The following is a 14,993-nucleotide window of genomic DNA, read 5'->3' on the forward strand; positions in this document are numbered from 1 at the left end:
CTTTTTGTCCCTCCTTCTCTCAAGAGAACTTGAAATAGCTCAGATGATGTGGCCCACGTTGGTGTTGAGGCCAGTATTGATTTATGCAGGTGGGAGATAATAATTATTTCTTAAGGTAATGGCAATAGTCCAGTAGCTGTGAGCATGTGGGAAGGACAGACAGCCATGCTCCATATTTATTTGCTCTCAGTAGCTTCCAGGTCAGCTCAGCTCAGTTTGAAAAGCAAAAGAAGGGGCTGCTTTTCCCTCAGTCTCCACACTGGGAATGGCACCTGGCATGTGAATAATCCACCTGTCCATCACTCAGCGTCCACCAAGGGAAGAGGTTCTGCAGGAGGGATTTCAGCTGCAGTTTGGAGGATAATGTGGAGGTTTTGCTTCTCTCCTGCTTTCCCAGCTGCATAGAGTTCTTGGGAATGCAAGTGAAGATGAGGACTTGAAACGATGCCTTAGGTTTTAACCTTTATATTTTTCAAATTCTGTGCTGCTTGGTGTGTGACTCTGAAGTTTCTTGTAGCCTGTTGATTTCTGCTGTCATGCTGGGCAGACATAACAAAGCCTCTGCAGCCCTGCTCTCCAAGGACACCCAGACCGTCCTAGGCAAAAATATAAACCAAAGAGCCGCTAAGGGAGGGGCAAGCTGAGGGGAAAACTGAAGCTTTAATTGGAGAATTAACCCTGCAATGCAAATGAACCAGACCTATAAAAGAGTGAAGAACTCATGACCTGGGGTCCATCTTGGGGTCCATTTTTGAGAAAAGCTTCAGGCTCCCCAGGGTGTACCTTTGAAGGCCTTTTGAATAAATACCTCTTTTATTCCCTTACTCCTGTCCAGTCTCTGTTTTCTAGGAGGCCTCTTAAGGCATCAGCTCGATGAAGGAAGAATAAATTCCCAGTCCCCCGAGCATGCCCAAATCACTGGACCATCCTTCCCCTGAGTCTGCGCTGCAGAAATGTTCACTGAGCTCTCTACCTGTGATGTCCAGCTGGACACAAGCATGGCTCTGCAATTTCCCTCTTCCCCTCAGAGATTGGATGTGACTCCTTTATAAACTCCCACTTTGTCTGTCTGTGCTTGTTCTTGCCCTGATAAATGTTCTCCTCTGCTGAGGAGCCTGCAATGCTTAACCCACTCCATCACCATTCCCCTTGAAGGTTTACACTCTGTTTACAAACAGAATTTCCCCCGTCACTGCCGAAGTGGTGCCTTTTTCCCAAAGCATCAGGCAAGGTGATGCTTGGGGAGAGCTGGAGTGACACAGTTGTCCACCTTGCCTGGCTCTGTCAGTTCCCCATGGATGTGGGAAGCGACACATTTCCAGCAGATAATTACATGTTGTCATCTCACTGTGCACTGTGCAGTGCTCTGCAAGAAACCCTGAAATCCCTTGAAACGCATTTGAGAGAGCCAAGCTGAGGTGAGAGCAGTGAAGGCAGATTATTCCTCTTAACCTGGGAATAGCACTCCAAGCACCACTTTGGGTGATCTGTAGAGTTTTCTTCAAGGTCCCTCACAAGATGCAATTTAGGAAAGCAGAGCAAGGAGCAAAACCTCTCTGAATTTAAAGTTACAGAACCATTTAGGTTGGAAAAGACTTCTGAGGTCATCGAGTCCAACCTGTGATCACCACCTTGACAACCAGATCATGGCACTGAGTGCCAAATCCAGTCCTTCCTTGAACACAAAATGATCCAACATAATGAATCTGATCCAACAGTTGCAGCCTAAGCCCCATATTTCACAGGACATGATGCAAATCCAGATGTTGACCTTGATTCTGAGGAAGTCCAGGCCATGCCCGAGCTGCAGCTTGGCTCCAGATGTTTGTCCTCACATCCAAAGCTGTGTTCTGATCTCCACAGCCCCCTCCAGGTTTCCCAGTGAGAGGAAACAGTGTGGAGGTGAATGGTTGCTCTCAGAGGAGGAGCAGGAGATGAAGAGTAAGAAAGATGAAGCATTTTTGATGAGATTTGCCATTTTCACACAGACCCCTCTGAATTCCAGACAGCTCCTCTGGGTGACAGTGTCCATATCCGTCGTCATTTGCTGTTTGGGAACATTCCCACAAAAGGATGCAACTTTCAAGGAATGCTCATTTTCCCAGCAAATATCCACATATGCATAAAAAGAAGGGCGGCAGAGTGAAAAGCAAATTAGAATTCCCTGTTTCTCCCTTGCTTCCCAGATTTCTTCTTCCCTCTCTGAACTTTCAGCCACCCACTTGGTACCAAAAGCACTTTTCCACCACCAGCCCTGGGTGGAACAGCAAGAAAGAATTTGGAAACAACCCCCTGGTTTGAAGCTGTTTCTCCAAACTAGCTGGAGAGGAGTTATGAACAACAATAAGCATTCACCAAAAATCAGAATCCTTTCAGGGACAGACAAAAAGAGCTCCATTCATCCCTCTGCCATGAATAATTCAGCCCTTCTGAACTTGGGAAACAGGGTATTTAGTGTGCTTTGCAGAGGAGGAAGAGGACGGAGATCAGAGGGGCTGAGGAGTTTGGAGATGCCTCTAGGAGGGTTTAGGAAGCCCAGTTAAAGACAACTGGGAGAAGTTTGGAAGGGCAGGAAATCTTAAACGGGATCTGAATGTTCTCAGTTGGCCCAATCCAGGGTGGACAGGTGTGATAAAGCAAAAATCCCCACCTCCACTAACCTGAGCTGGCTCACACACGGAGAATTGGAGGGAGAAGGTTTTAGAGCCGGAATTACTGCACTGCAATCATCCCAATAAAGATTGTGCTGGGGAAGACAAGGGGAATTTTCTGGCTTTTAAGCTGAGGGGAAAGCACAGCTCTGCAGAGGACACCTAAGACAGGCTTTTGAAGGCAGAACACAGAACGTTTTCCGCAGCTCTGCTGCTCACATCTTTAAGCACAGGATTTCAGCAGTCCCTGCCTTCATTAAACAGGGAGCATTATTTCCAGTGGTGACAGCTTCAGATTCCCTAATTTTCTCCTGGATGTGGAATTCCCTTGCCTGCCCGAGCTCGATGCTGTTTCACAACGCCGCGCTCATCGCCTCAACTCTCCTGGGCTTTGACAGATGGAATTAGGATACAGCAGCACTGCAGCAAGACTGCAGATAGTTTCAAACAACTGACTTCAGCACCAAAATGCTTGTAATTCCCATTTTAAATGGAGCTGGCTTCCCTGGGGAGAGTGCCTGGCTCTTCTAGGTGTTGCAATGAGCTGATAGAGGGAGAGACACATTCCAACAGCCCAGTGCTAATAAAGAAAATTAGGAGCAACTTGCCCTTTCTGTTGGAGGAAAGCCACAATGGGGGAGAAAATGCCATGAGTTTTCTCCACCTGCAAATTTCACTGAGCTGCACCCAAGCTGTTGGCTGTTTCCAGAGGTAAAAGTATCCTTGTATGAGTTTTTGAAAAAAAACAGCACTGTCAGAGATTTCCTCGCTGAAAGCCAGGTGGGTATAGCAGAAATAATAACCCTAATAGAAAAATAAAAGTAGCAATTGTAGCAGCAATAATAACACAGTAACGCGGCCTCAAACTACAGCCCTTGCTCAGGGAACTGCTCCAGATTGCAGGGGGAAAGGACAAGAGGTTTTTTTTAAGGTGGATTTGGTTTTGATCAGACTCCCTGTGGCTGCTTGAATGTTTACCCTGGAACAAGGAAGGGGCCAGGGCAGTGGTGGGAGCATCTGGGAAGGGGGTGAGAACTGTCCCTGTAAGTACCTACTGTAGTAATGCTTTGTTTAAAAAGATAAAGATACATAAATCGGATATTAGAAAGAAATTCTTCCCTGTGAGGGTGTGGAGGCCCTGGCATAGGTTGATCAGAGAAGCTGGGGCTGCCCCTGGATCCCTGGAAGTGTCCAAGGCCAGGTTGGATGGGGCTTGGAGCAACCTGGGATAGTGGAAGGTGTCCCTGCCCATGGCAGGGGTTGGAATGAGATGATCTTTAAGGTCCCTTCCAACCCAAACCATTCCATGATTTCCTGTTTCCATGGTAAATATAATAAGAAAACAAGGACAAAAATGAAAATCCCCCAAAGATTTCCCTCAAAAAAACCACAACACAAAGCACAAGAACTATTTAAGGGACTCGTGAATCAGAATTTCAAGAATTTTTTTATTTTTGTGACTTTCTGATTCTGTCATAAGTTTCACACACAGTTAAGGGGGGGGATGAAGATCTCCACTGGTGGTTGTGGGGAGCTTCCAGATGCCTGTAGGACCATGGTGGGATATGAACAGGAGCTGTTTCCTTATCCTTAGGTCAGTGTCCTTGTAGGAAGCTGCTGCCTCCTGTGACATGGCCATGGCATCACCAGGGCTTCTGCAGTCCTGTGACAGGAAAAGAAACAAGATAATAATAACAATAACAATAACAATAATAATAACAACAATGACAACAATAGCAATAGCAATAACAATAAACAACCAAAATGTTGGGGAGGGAAATTAAGTAGCTGTAGCAGCAATTTAAAGAACAGAAGAACTGCAAAGGTTAAAAGAGAATTTAAGGCAGCAGGTCCTACACGCTGGCCAATTTTAAAGATTCATTCTGCTTCTTGTTGATGAGATTTGTGTGTTTCAAGGCTGAATTCTAGAAGAAAAATGCTTTCCAAATTGACCCGAGGCAATATTTCACACCTTTGGAATTAAAGACCTGTGCAGTGTCAAGCCCTGCATCCACAAACAGCTGACAGGGCTGAGGATCTTTCAGAGTGAACTGCAAGGCTTGAGTCTTTCTTTCCCTGAAATGGAACTGGGAATGTGGAATCTCTGGAATCTCCATCTCTGGAGATGATCAGAAGATGTCTGGTCATGGTTCTGTGCAGCTGGCTCTGGGTGGCCACATATGAGCAGGGAGGTTGGACCAGGTGACTTCCAGAGGCCCCTTCCAACCTCAGCCAGCCTGTGATTTGGTACAGCTGGTTGGAAAGCTATTTTAAATTCTGCAGGAATTCAAAATATTTTATGTAGGGATGAATTCAGACTCTTCAAGTTTTGTTCCTGAAATGCAGGTGAGAGAAAAGCTCTCCTTCCCCCCACCAGTGTTCTCCTGGCGTTTGCAAAGCCGAATGTTATGTCCCTGCTGTGCCAGTTACAGAGCAAAGAAATTTTTCCATCCTAGAAAGAATGTCCTGGGGATTGGTCTCCAGCTAGAACTCTTCATTTCTGCAGGAATTACCAAAGGGTTCTACTGGTTCATGCCCTGAATCTCCATCATCACAGCTGAGTGGGTTTGTGAGACTGCTGGCTCTCCTGGAGCAGAAATTCCCTGTTGGCACAACTGTGGATCCTTCCCTGCAAGAAAAAGCTGAGATAAAATGAGGTTTTTTAAAGCAAAATAATCTCCCTGACCCATCCTTTTGCAGCTCTTGAGCTCTGTGGTGACTGGGACTGAGAAGAAAGAGGTGTCCCAGAGCTTTAAGCCTGGGTGGGAATGGGATTGCAAGACTCTGGGAAAGTCAGGATTTCCCTGGGCAATAAACTGAGCAAAAGATGCCGAAAAAAGGCTTAGAGAAAAGCACCACTGCCTCAGGAGTTTGGGGCAGGCATCCTGGTGATTCCTGCTGCATCCTGAGGATGACATCCTGGTGATGCCACCCTTCCCTGCTCCCTCTGCTTGCTCCCACGCCTCCAAACCCACAGCTGGCTCTGTTGGCTGCTCTCAGTGCTGGTATCGGAGCACAGACACGATTTTGTAACTCAAATCCACACCTGGCCAGCCCTCCCCAGGACACCAGATGATGGAGGATGCTGCAAATAACTTGGGGACGTTGAAACTGTGGAGTAAACCTCAGACATGAGACCCCTCTTGACTTCTCCTGGAGGCTGTGAAGGGCTGAGTTGCTGCAGCAGCACAAAACAGGGTAAGACTCAAGAATCCAGAGCAGAAGCTGTGCAAGGATACCAAAGTTATTGAGGCCATGAGACTAGTGAGAGCAATAAATCACAGCACACTACGGGCATGATTTTGTTATCTTCATGACGTAAAACCCCTCCTTCTCCTCCTCCCAGCCCTCTCCTGTCCACATGACTTGTGGCAGAAGCAACCCACTGCTTTTTTGGGAATGAAGTCACCGGGGACAGCATCAATTCAGCTCTCGAAGCAGATGGAGAGGGGAATCTTGTATCTAGAGCATGTGGGAATACTTCAGGTTTGCTTCTGCAGGCACAAGGTGCTGCAACGTGCCCTTTCCTCCCTCTCCTGGCATTCAGCTCGTGCAACAAAATCAGTTCATGCCAAATAAACCATTGGGTCTGATTCTGTTATCTCTTCTTCCTGCCAGGACGGCTCCCTCAAGGGGCTGGAATGGATGTGAGCAACGCCTGCAAGGGCGGGTGCTCCCAAAAAACAGCTTCTGTCCTGCAAACTGCTTCCTACAGCGCTTTGAAGAGTCATTCCTTGCTCCAAAGTCCCTCCAATCTTCCCATCCTTTCCAGAGAGCTTTAGATCAGCGCTGAAAATAAATAATCCCCGAGGAAGAAGTTTGTGGAGCGCAGGCAAGTCATCCTGGTGGGAGGATTGGCAGAGCAGATGCTGCAGACGGGACCACGGGCGAGCTGGTGAGGGAAAGGGCAAACATGGGAATTGCATTTCCTGGAGCAGAATGAGATTTGGGCAATAAAACTAAATATTCTTGAAATGTGAGGCACGCTTTCATTTTTTTCCGCAGTCTGTGCTGAAAGTGCCGTATGTTTGGGAATGTTCTTGAGAGGAAAGAGGCCATTTTCAGCAGGGTAGGAGGGTTTCAACAAAATTTGAATGAGAGCAAAGAAAGAACAGGACCCCCAGCAGACTGCTTCCCACTTATTACACATTTGCAGCAGGAAGAGGTGAAAATATAAACATGTTTCCCAGGAAAAAATCATTCATTTAAAAAAAAAAAACAAACATTGTTGCATCCGTGAGCTCTCCAAAATCAAACTGATAAAACTTCCACAGACTCAGAAGTCTCCAAAATGCATCTCTTACCCCATAAAGTACAGTCAGGTTGTTTGACAGGGCCCCCCTCTTCACTGCTTCCCCAGAGAACAACTGGTGACAGCTGTGGTTGACATTATTTAAACATTTCAGTATTACATTTCTGCTTTCATTTTTCATCACCTTTCGGCTGAAATTCTCCAGGCCCGGCCAGTTCAAAGCAAATAGCTAGAGGAAATGAGAATGAAAAAACATAATTTTAAAAATCCCAGCCTACTAATTTTTTTTAGAATGGTGTGATTCCAAAATTAAATAAAAACCTACATAACCTCTTCCAAATCAATGATTATGGTTTAAACAAACAGATTGGGAGACTGAGAGGGAGACAAAATTAGATGGAGAATTACATTTTTCCAAGGAAAATGGGACTGACCTGGACAATGCTTTTGGTGTTAAGATCATCCCACAAGGACACAACAGCTGTGCCCATTTCCAAAAAGTGATGAGGGCTAAAAATAAAGATATAATAAGGAGTAATAAAGATACAACTTCTGTCCCAATGAAGCATGGCCAAATGATTACTCAGAAATGAGAAAGTCAAAGAGAGAAAGTCTCCCACATGGCTTTTTCCTTCATTTATTGTGGGAGCCTGCCTCATTCTGGAGTTGTATTTATAGGCATCAGCTATGGGTGCAGCTTATGGAAGCAGGATCTTGTTAGAGATGAGTCAGGAAAGATGTCAGCAAACCTTACCTTCCTTTCCTGAGCATCCTTGATGCTCAGCCACCTCCTTATTTACCACCCTGTGCTCACAGCTTGTGAGTTCAGCCCTGGAAGTTCAACTTCCACCTCCAGCCCAGCCTCTTTTCACTCAGATTCTGCTCATGGCCAGCTCCACCCTCCTGACTCTGCTCTTCATTGTGGAATTACATCCTCTAAAAAAGGCTCAGTGCCTTGAAGGAGAAAACTGTGCTCTGTAGATTGCTCAAAATGACATTGAAAGTCAAGATATTCAGCCTGTGTTTCCATGGTGTTAAATGAGTTTGGAAATTACACAGCTCTTCCCTGAAACCCACCTGAAGTTCCCATCTCTCCTGGCCATTAACCACTCCCATTTTCTTGGCACAGCAAATGGCCACAGAGAGAAATGTGGAATGAAATCTGTCTCTGCTGGAGGAGTCAGGGCACAGGATGGCAGAATGGGCTGCTTTTAACTGGGGCAGAGGTAATTTTCTTTCCAAGGTGATTTGGGCACATCCTAATTTTTGAGGTGCCACTCACAAAGCTCAGGGAGGTGTGCACATCATTGCAATTTTGGTATGGAATCACAGAATGGTTTGGGTTGGAAGGGACCTTAAAGATCATCTCATTCCAACCCCCTGCCATGGGTAGGGACACCTTCCACTATCCCAGGTTGCTCCAAGCCCTGTCTAGCCTGGCCTTGGACACTTCTAGGGATCCAGGGGCATCCTTTAAGTTCTCTCCTCTAGGAAGCACATCAGCAGAGTTAAAAGAGATTTGTGGGGATTAACCTCTCCAACTGCCACAACCACCATTCCCTGCTTCTGCTTCTTCCAAGAAGAGCCACAGCTCTGCAGGGAAATACATTCCAGCTCCTCCCAGCCCCAGCTGTCGGCACAGATGGGACAAGGCCATGAAAGATGCTAAATCTGCCATGTGAGAGCTCCATGCTCGAGGCTGTGTTGGCTCCCAGTCCCCTCAGACCTTCACCAGCAGATCCTTCCCTGTCTGCCAGCATGGAGCATCAGCATCCCAGGAGATTCCAGGAGGTGAAGTGGCTTTGCCAAGGCAGTCTGACAAACCAGTGGCAGCTTTGGGAATGAATTCTGGTTTCACCTCTTGGCTTTCGAGGCAGAACAGCCCATGGAAAATGTGGTGTCCCCTCCTCCCACCGACACATTCGCCTCCCAAAATAGAGGCACTTAGACTCTCACAGGCAAAACTGGCTCAAAAAAGCAATGATTTAGCTCTCAGATGAGCCAGCAGAACACGCAAAAACAGGAAAGCAAAGAGAGCCCAGCTGTTTCAACCTTCTTTTGTGGGGAGAAATAAATTCATACAACAAATGGGGTGAGGAGAAGGTATTGAGGCATGGACTGGGCTGTCAGAAGGAATGCATTTCCCTCACAAATCCCAGGGTGAGGGTTTCAAAGTTGCTTCAGGGCAAGAGCTCTGGTGAAATGGCCTTTTTTTTTTTTTTTTTTCACAGCTACCAAAGCATTTTTGCTGTGCCCATAATTTAGTTCCCCACATTAAGAAAAAGGGAAGTGTGGAAATGCCCTGGGGGAGCGTGTGGTTTGTGTCTGTGCTCAGTATTGGTCCAGACAAACCCCAAGGAGCCCAGCTAACCTTGGAGCTACCTCAGCAGGAACATGGATCTGTCAGCTGGACATGTCACACACTCGTCCCCTGCACATGGCACTTGATGGATGAGATGATTTGAAGTTTTTGACAACAGCTTTTTGTGGTGGGGGAAAAAAAAAGAGTTTTTTCAGCAAGTTGCAGATAAATGAGCAGAGTTTGCTCGAGTGCAGGGAATGCAGAAAGCAACAGAGTCAGGGATTCGTGAGGGGAATGGAAAATGCAAGGGACTGGTTTTAAAATTAAGGTGTAGAGACAGAGCAAATCTGGTCTTCAAATCCTTTAGTGTTTGTCAGGGGGAATGGGATGGGAGAGGAGAGGAGAGGAGAGGAGAGGAGAGGAGAGGAGAGGAGAGGAGAGGAGAGGAGAGGAGAGGAGAGGAGAGGAGAGGAGAGGAGAGGAGGAGAGCTCATTTCATCCTTCCAGTACTTTAAGATGGCTTGTAAAACAGAGGTAGAGTGACTTTTTCCTCAGTGATAGGAGAAGGGGAAATGGTTTTAAGCTAAAAGAGGAGAGATTCAGATTAGATATTAGGAAGAAACTCTTCCCTGGGAGGGTGGTGAGGCCCTGGCCAGGTTGGACAGGCCTTGGAGCAGCCTGGGATGGTGGAATATGTCCCTGCCCACGGCAGGGGGTGGGAGGAGATGACTTTTGAGGTCCCTCCCAACCCAAACCATTCCACGATTCCATGATTCCATGACTGCAGCACTGCCCACGTTGACAGCTGTAAGAGAGTCCCACAGTAGGATTTGTTCCCTGAGCAGGAACCCCCTGCTCTCCTCATCACCTGTCCCATGGGATGCTGAGGGTGACATGCAGCAGGGCCTGGTGAAATAAATCTGGTTTTAAATGAAATGCAAAGGACTGCAGGAGGCTGTGAGAGTCCTGGCCAGCTGATGGTCACTGAGGACAAGTAAATCAGACAGAAAAATCAGCATCTTTATGCAGGGTGGGGTGGAGCCAGGAGTTTCTCGTGGAACCAGTAGGAATTCTCACCATAGGTGTGTCCAAGAGTGACATTTAGGGTGGAAGAAGGCCGTCAGTGAAACCCCTAGCACAGAAATTGTTATGCATCACAGGAGGACCATGAGGAAAGGACACAAAGGACAGCTGAAAAAGGAGAAGATAATAGGGTGACTTCATATAAGTATTCCAGGGGTGATGCAAGGAACGTATTAATGTCATCAAAATATTGGCACTGGGTTGAAAATCTGAAAACCAACGTTCAGATGTTTCATGGTCTGTTAAATCACATGATGAAAGGCATTTTGAACAACAACAAAAAAAAAGATTTTATATGAATGAGCATTGTTCTCCATGAAAACAGACCAACACCAAATGGAATTATCACAACAGAGTGGAAAGTAGCAAATAATAATAAAAATAATAAATCCTGCCATTAGATTTTCACAGCCTAATTATTCAGAGGGTTAGGCACTAATGGCCTGAGACATCCCCATCACAGGGAACACAAGTAGTCAGGAGAAATGTGATTGCAGATAAGTGGCCTGAATTACGAATAATGACAAATAAGAAATATATTTTACAGTTCTTTCATACCCCCTATCTGTGACTCTCAAAGAACTTAATGAATCCATGTGACCCTTTTGGTAGCAGAAGATTTTGGTCACCTTAATATGCTGCATTTGTGAATTAATTAGGCAAAATATCCAATGATCCCTCAATTTCTGGCTATTAAGCACTTTGCCCTCCATAATCTTCATTCCACTGTTCCCTGACCTTGGACTTGAAACTTCTGGAAGGACCTGACAAAACCTCAGGTTCTGGCAGGTTTTCAGAGCAATGGCTGAAGCATTTTCATGTCATTTATGAGAGTCTGGGAAGTTGTTTAGGATTTTCTGCTTTACTCACAGAAGAAGATAATGGGAAGTTTGTCACCATGCTGCAGGGTCCAGGTTCAGATCCCTACACCTGACTCAAGTCTAGAAAACTATTCTACATTTTCCTTTTTGGAAGCTGGACAACTACAGCCTTTACTGCTTCACATTTTGCAGATGTACTCTGCTTGTTGTGGGGAGTCTCAGAAACAGCTGACACCAGATATCACAATGGTGATTGATCTGATACATTCATTTCCTTGATAACCCAGGTGTTTTCCGTGGAAGGGTAAAGAAAAAAAAAAAATCTCTGACCTAAAGTAATAAGCTAATAGACTTCGTGTTCTGACTTTAGAGAAAGGGGGGAAAGAGATGAGGAATTCATAAATATATTTATGCTTCCAATCCACTCCAAATGATTAAACTCCCTCAGGTTTGTAAGAAAAAAAGACAGTGCAAAGGAATTGTTGGATTTCCTGGTAAGCAAATCATTCATTAATAAAGAACACTTCATTGTGGATAGAAACACCTTCTGTTTGATTCTTTACAACACAGAAGCCTCATCAACTTCCTGGCATGGAATATTGGAAAGGTCAAGATTAGCATTAATCATATTTTGGAATGCTGATAAAGGGTGTTCTAGCTGCTAGCCAAAAAAACAAAATTAAAAAAAAAAAAAGAAACAAGACTTCTTCTTACATATTCCCATCACATTATTCAAAGCAAGAGAAGAACAATTTCCAACTGATTTGGAAACAGCCAACCTGATCCTGTGCTGATTGGCAAGCAGTTATTATTGCTCTTCATTATTTGTACGCGGTAGCCTGAGGATGCGCCGGCGTGATAAACACTGGGTGCACATTCTGGAATGGAAAGTTCCTTCCCTAACTAATCAGAGCAAAGCTGGGAGGAGAGGGAAGGAGTGGAGGGGTGAAGTGACTTGCTCAAGGTTACTCCACAGGCCAGCACCAGATGCGGCAGCACCATCCCAGTCTGTACCAAACACATCCAACAGGCACATCCTTGGATTTCAGGTGGAGGAGCTGAGCTCCCCTCTGGACACACCCCCTCACTTGACATCACACCGTAGTATTTGTAAATTTATGTCTCTGCTGTGCCATCCTGCTTTGTCCCTGACAAAGACACCACGCAGTGCCAGAAGAAGGAGCTGCTGGAGCTTTGTCACAACCATCCACACTCAAGATGTTATTGAAGGCAGCACCATTTCAAGACCTGAAATACTTCACCTTCTATACAGAGCTCAAATTCCAGCAGTTCTGTATCATTTATCAGAAAACATGTCTTGCTTGGGACAGGTTCCTGGTCCAGACTGGCTCCCAGTGCTCTGCAGTACTGGAACCTCATGGGATGGACACAGGTTTTGGGGTCAGAGCAATGCTTACTTGTGATGTTAGGAAAAGCATGAGAGCTCTCAAAAGAGAGAGCAGAGCACCAGGAAATCCAGATGGAGCACAGGGAAAGCTCAGGACTTGGCTGATGGTGGTCCCAGGAGACCCACTGTCCCCACAGCCATTGACAGCACAGCAACTCCCAAATCCAGGGGTGTTGTCACCTGTGCGTGTCATCACTGAATCTCTGCCTTTCCTCATGGCTGCCTTTCGGGATGGCTGTTGTATCCATAACAAAAGCCATTCCTGGGTGATACGAGCATCCTGCACCGCTCACAACAGTGATAGTTTCAAAGGTTTGCATTAACAATTAATGGAAATCACACATTCACCAGAGCTGCCCTAATTCCTCTGCCCCGGCTCCCAGGACATGGCTTTTCCTCTTAATCCTTCTGGAGAGGCCCCTCTGCAATAGTGGCAGTATTTGTGCGAAGTCATGGGGAGAATTGGTCATCACCTGCAAAGGAAAATTGGTGCAAAAGGAACTGTTTTCACTGGGAAGTGGTGGTTCTTCCTGCCCCACCTGACTGAAGCTGGGAAATCCTCAGAGAAGGAGAATGAGGCAGTGCTGGCTTCTCCCATGTCTGGGTTCCTGAGCAAAGGGGAGAAACAGAATCTGGGGAGACTTGGAAAGGTGATTTCACTGTAAAGTCCACCCCCCATCAGCATCTCGGCACTTCTCCAGGTACTCTGTCCATGCAGCTGAATTACAGAATTAGACTGAGAGAATTGGGTTTGTTCAGCCTGGAGAAGAGAAACAAGTTGACAAGAAGGATGGAGAGAGACTATTTACAAGAGCCTGGAGTGACAGAACAAGGGGGAGAAGCTTCAAAATGAACAAGAGTTGGTTTAGATTGGATATTAGGAATAAAAGTCTTTACTGTGAGGGTGGTGCAGCTCTGGCACAGGGTTCCCAGAGAAGCTGCCCCTGGATCCCTGGAAGTGTCCAAGGCCAGGTTGGATGGGTTTTGGAGCAACCTGGGATAGTGGAAGGTGTCCCTGCCCATGGCAGGGGTGCAACTGGGTGATCCTTAAGAAATGCAAGATTCAAAAAAATTATCACTTTCTCCTTCTACTTTTAGCCTCAGCAAGCTGTGTGTGTGTGTCTCCTGCCTCTGCTCCCAAAGCCTGGCCACTCCACAGAGCTCCACAGTCAGCTGTCACCTTGTGGCTCTATGGAGACACGGGTCATGTTCCTCCTCTCCCATGATGGAGACAGCCAGGCACTTTGTTTCCCTCTTATTTCAATGCTGACTTACCCGGGGAGCACGATAACCAGATGTTTTAATTCTGGATAAATTACTCCTTCCTGCAAGAATTGCTAAAAGGAAAAGGAAAAAAAAAAAAAAAAAAAAAAAAAAAAAAAAAAAAAAAAAAAAAAGCAAGCCTGGAGGGGGAAAACACAGCACAGCTTGTTCAGAGCTGCTTCAAGGAAAGCTGGAATTCTGGGTAATGGTTTTCAGGGAAGCAGTGCAGGCATGAGGGGGCTGGGGGGGACCCTAAACAACCTCTCTGCTCTGCTGAACAGAAGGAGAATAGGAGAGAGCAGCAACCAAGATGCCAAAGTGACGATAATGTATACGGCTGCTCGGCAAGAGGCGAGCGCTGTGACTCATGTAGTGTCAAGGTAAATACAGAAGTTGCTCTGCGTGTGCATTTGTTGCCTGTGGGGCTCTTTTACAAAGGAAATTAGACAGCTCTGTGGCTGGAGTCACGGCGGGGGGGTGCCCAGCGCTGATGTATTGACAGGTCGTTCGGGAGGACGCAGAGGCTGCTCAGCTTTGCTGCCCATTTCCATTTTTCAGAGAGGGGTGTTACTTGGGCTATCCCAGCCGGCTCGGGCCAGGCAGTGGGACCATCCCTGCTCCCGAAAGGGGCTCCGAGTGCCTCTGTTCGCTGCTCCAGGGGTATGTAAATCACTCCCCGCTGAGCCTGACCTGTGCAGGATGCAGGATGTGCTCCTGCTCTCGCGGAGGTCACTGAGCCGTTCAGTTGGGAACCGCAGGAGATGATGCTCTTGCTCCTGAAAGTTTGGGGTTCACTTCCCAGCAAATGGAGAGACGGCAAAGCTTGAAAAATGAAAAATATTCCTCTTACTCAACACTGTGGGAGGCTTCAGCCCTGGGGCAAAGCCCTGCCTTTGGAACGTGACTGGAGTGCCTGAATCAGGAGCGCTGGTGTCCTGTTAACTCTCAATGCTCAATAAAGGCAGGGAGCTGTTCCAGAGATGGTTGAAGCATCTTCTCAGAGCGTTTTGCTCTCTCCAATGCCACCAGAGCATCTCAGGGCAGGGTTTCTGCTCATGCCAGGCTGACAAACTGGCTGTTAGAGCAGCACTGAATATGTTTCATGACCTCCATCCTGGATCCCCGGGAAAGGAGGCTGTTAGGCTGTCCATGCCGGCATCGCTCTTTGGAAAGAATGTAATTTGCTGCAGAGCAGTAATGGGAAACAGATGAG

The 14,993-nt window shown here is 46.6% G+C and overlaps 1 long non-coding RNA gene across 1 annotated transcript in view; it reads right to left on the reverse strand.

The window, feature by feature from the left end:
- Nucleotides 1–4,113: 4,113 nt before the first annotated feature.
- Nucleotides 4,114–14,993, reverse strand: part of LOC120411938 — a 32,460-nt gene continuing 21,580 nt past the window's right edge. The window contains exons 3-4 of the long non-coding RNA XR_005604532.1: nucleotides 6,956–7,132; nucleotides 4,114–4,314 (exon numbers count right to left, since the gene is read on the reverse strand). This is a non-coding gene — a long non-coding RNA (uncharacterized LOC120411938). The remainder of the gene's footprint in view (nucleotides 4,315–6,955; nucleotides 7,133–14,993) is intronic.

The sequence above is a fragment of the Corvus cornix genome, chromosome 1A (genome assembly GCF_000738735.6).
Source record: "Corvus cornix cornix isolate S_Up_H32 chromosome 1A, ASM73873v5, whole genome shotgun sequence".
NCBI classification, from domain to species: domain Eukaryota; kingdom Metazoa; phylum Chordata; class Aves; order Passeriformes; family Corvidae; genus Corvus; species Corvus cornix.